Source organism: Orycteropus afer, unplaced genomic scaffold (genome assembly GCF_000298275.1).
Source record: "Orycteropus afer afer isolate SDZICR_OR568_19922 unplaced genomic scaffold, OryAfe1.0 scaffold00460, whole genome shotgun sequence".
NCBI lineage: Eukaryota > Metazoa > Chordata > Mammalia > Tubulidentata > Orycteropodidae > Orycteropus > Orycteropus afer.
Window position 1 is genome coordinate 2,147,060 of NW_006922047.1, and position 3,961 is coordinate 2,151,020.

The following is a 3,961-nucleotide window of genomic DNA, read 5'->3' on the forward strand; positions in this document are numbered from 1 at the left end:
AGGGGAGGGCCCTGCGGCTGCGATCCACCGGGAGGGGGCGCTGCTGTGCGCCGGCGCGCCAGGTCCAGTCCGCGCGCACCCTGGGCGCCCCCCCTCGGACCAAAAAAGAGGCAACCAAACCCGCGCATCTCTCCCCAAGGCTCACCTGCTGCTTTTCCGAGGCAGGGGCAAATCCTTCTGGAAAGCAAAGGGGATTAGAAGGATAGGGGTCAGCACAGACCAGCGGCCGCTGCCTACAAGCCCTTGCAGCCCCCTGGAGGAGCAGAAGCGGGTGGAAGCAGGCACCTCATCAACACAGTCACCTTCACCCTTGGCCATGCTCTAGAGGCCGGGCTCTTTGGAGGACAGGGTCGCAGGAAGATTCCTCTCCCGACCTCCAGACACCAGCTCAAGGCCAGGTACACAGGAGGGGCCCCATATAGAGTCCTGAGTTGGCATCGCAGTGCGTGTTTGTGTAGACGAAGCAGGAGTCTTTATATTAAAATACTTATTGAGCACCTACTGTATGCCATACCCTATTCTAGGCACTGAAGACACAGTAGTGAGCAAGAGAAATAAAAATCCCTGCCCATTTGGGAGTAGAATTTAGTGTGTGTGTGTGTGTGTGGGGGGACAGACAATAATAAGATTAATGCAGAAGGGAATAAGAATTTTAGACAGTAATAAGTGTTATGAACAAAATCATACAAGTTGATGGGATGAAGATGGCTGGGAGGGGGAGACAAGGGCTGCTCTGGGGTGGTGACTTCTAAGCTGGTTGCTGAAAGATAAGACCCAGCCATAGGAAAAATCTGTAGAGAGAACATTCCAAGTAGAGGTAATTGCAAGGTCAAAGGCTTGAGGCAGGCATGAGGTTAGCATGTTCAAGCATGAAATATGGAATGAGTGAATGACCACAACTCCAACAGACCTGCCCTAACCCAACCAGATTCAAGGAGTTGAGGGGGGCAGTTAGGGTAGCTCAAAATTTAGATTTGAAACAGGAACTGGGGGGGGGTGTCCTTGAGTAATAATAGCAATGAGAATATATAACTGGTGGCTATTAATTTTATTGCCCACATTTGAAGAAGATTGTATTCTGTTTCTCAAGTGGTCTGAAAGTTATTAGAGGAATCAGGAATTAGGGTCTCTGCTTTTTTCTGAGGAGAGAAGTGGGGAGAGGTGGCATCACCTTCCTATCCGTTCGGCAGGCAGAGGTGGAAAGAAGGGAGCAGGGCAGTTCTGGAGCCTGAACATTCGGGTGAGTTTCAAAAGCCCTTTTTGTGGAGAAGCCAACCAGGGGAAAATAAGAAATGTTCTAGATCCTTTCTAGGCTCTCTGAAAACAGAAAGCCCTAGGTTCAAAGCCCAGTTCTGCCCCTCGCGAGCGTGGCAAATGACCTTCCAATAGTTCACGCTTCCTAAAGAGGATTCTGTAAGGTGATGCAGGCCAAGCCCTTAGCATGGTGCCTAGCACGTAGTAAGAACTTCATGAGTATTATGTCATAGGAACAGGAGTTATTATTAGCAGACATGCTTCCAGGACAGGAGATGGGCTAGAGGAACCTCTCACTACTATGTACAGAGCACAGAAGTGCAGACAGAAGAACAGAACGAGAACGCTCCGTCTCCGTCCGCAGCCCTATCCTTCCAAGCCATGGATGCCAGGAAATCCACACCATGTTTTCCCTCCGTCTTTGCAGGATTGGCGTGAATGAGCCGCATCCCGGACTGGCCAAACTAGCTGTAAGTCCGCAATGGCTCAAGAGAAATCAAGGTCTGGATTTTCCGGGCACGGAGTCGAGGGCTCGGGAACTGGCTACACTCGGCCTTCGAGGGTGAGCCGCGGGGGGACCTTTAAGCTCCACCTAAAGAAACAGTCAAACCCAGCCCCATCGTCTCGCGTCCCCAAACATTCTAGAGTCGAGGAAAGGAGCAAACTGGAGTATTCAAGGATTCGAATCCTTGGCGTCAGTGTAGACAGACACTGCCACCATCTCCAGGTGCAGAGCACCTCTGCCAGAGTGGATTTCGCTTTTTCCCAGGATTAATGGATGGCTTTGCGGACAGGGCATTCGAAGTCACCCATCGTATATATACGATCCTAAATGCACACAGGGATCCTCTGGGGCGCTCCATAGTGGTGGGCCAGTTCCTAAGGAGTGGCACCGGTGTGTGCCTAGTGTATCTAGGAGCGAAGTGGTTAACTTTGCCAGAAGGGAAGAATAGGTTAGGACTCTCCGGCTGTGCTCGCCCGGCTGGGGGGACGCCTAGGGCCGGGAGAGTGGGTGAGTGAAGAGTGGAGTCTGGGCTCCCCTGACACACACACACACACACAAACACACACGCATACACACCCGATCCAGGTCTGGGGGCGGGGCTCTGAGGGGGGTGGACAAAGAGGGAGAGTGAACGAGTAGCCCCGCGTAGTGCTCAGCCAATGGGAGTCGGCATCGGCCGGGAGGGCGGGGACACATCCTATGCAGGCCCCGCCTCTTTACGCCCTTTCCCGGGGACCCGACGGCGCGAACCCAGCTGGGCTACTGCAGCACTAGCTCCAGTTTTGCCGCAGCTCTCTCCCTTTTCCCAGAACACATCCTACCCAGCCCAGCCTAGGGGAGGGAATCCTAAGGAGGGCCTGAGAGGGGCCCAGACTCTGAGACAGGCCATCTGAGCTCAGTTTGAAAGCTAATCAGCTCTCCAATCCATGCCTTGCTCTATCATCTTCCAGACACCTGGGAAGTCCTTCCTGACGTCTGACCCCCATCTTTCCTGCTGCACTGTCTACTCAGCTAACTTTCATCTCCAGCCTTCTCCATTTAGGGCATGGTAAATTAGAGGAGTCCAGAGACCAAAAAATCTCCCTGAATGAGAGCCTGAATCCTCCCCTACTCTTCCCAGGCGCCAGGCTGGGGGTCCAGACTGAGTCTGGGCCCAGGCTTCGCTTTATCTGAACTCCCCACAGAGTACTGAGCTCAAGGCTGGGCTCCAAGGACACCCACAAGGGCTAGACCTGGGGGACGCCTCGATGAGAAGCCTGGACCAAATTCTCCTCCCAAAGTTACTTGACAACACTTGACCCCTTACTAATCCTCAGAAGCCCCGGCTGAAGACGGGATCAAAGGACCCCTCTTAGCTTCTGAATCTCCACCCAGCTTGAGGTGGGAGCTCCGGACACCGGTATTTGCCAGCCTTTCGCACACTTCACTACAGTCCTCAGTTTCCCACTCTGTGCAGTGGACCCACGCCTCCCGCGCCTGCGCAGCAGCGACCAGCATCTTCTAAGGCTGCAAGGATCTAAAAATCGCTCCCGCCCACCCACAAGCTGGGCTGGACTTGAGGATCGCAGGGGGCGGGGGGATGGGATGGGGGGTGGAACGAAGAGTGGAGGAGAGTCTGCTTAGGTGCTGGTCCGATTAGGGCAGTAGGGAGAATCTGGGGGGCAGGCAGGGTACATGGGGAGCGAAGGAGATTTCCACATCTCGGAAAGGGGCTCCTGAGGTGATAAGGGGCGAGGCTGCCGCACAAACATGTTTACGGCTGCTGCGGCGCCGGCGGCCCCGAGGGGCGCGAACCCTGGGGCAATAACTTTGCTATGCGCCCCCTTCCCAGCTCTGCAAGACTCCAGGGCGGTGACTTCGATCCCAGCCCCTTCCCCTTCCGGCAGGCCAGTCGCCCCTCAGGTTATCCTCGAGGGGGAGCGCTCGGCTGCACCCCCTCCATCTGCTCCCCAGAGCCCCGGGCGGCGCCTGAGGGGCGGGGTCCCCAGCGCGGCGGGACGCGCGGCCACCGCGTTCCCCGCGGGCAGCGTCCGGAGATTGTGGGAGGGGTCGCCCGGGCCGACCCTGGCGCAAGTTCCGCGGCCTCTGGCCGGCCCCACCCCGAGGCGCCGACCCCTTCCCCTACCCCGGGCCGTGAATGCCGCGTACCTGCAGCCTCCGGCGGCGGATCAGGCCGGAATCGTCCATGGCGGCGGCGGCGGC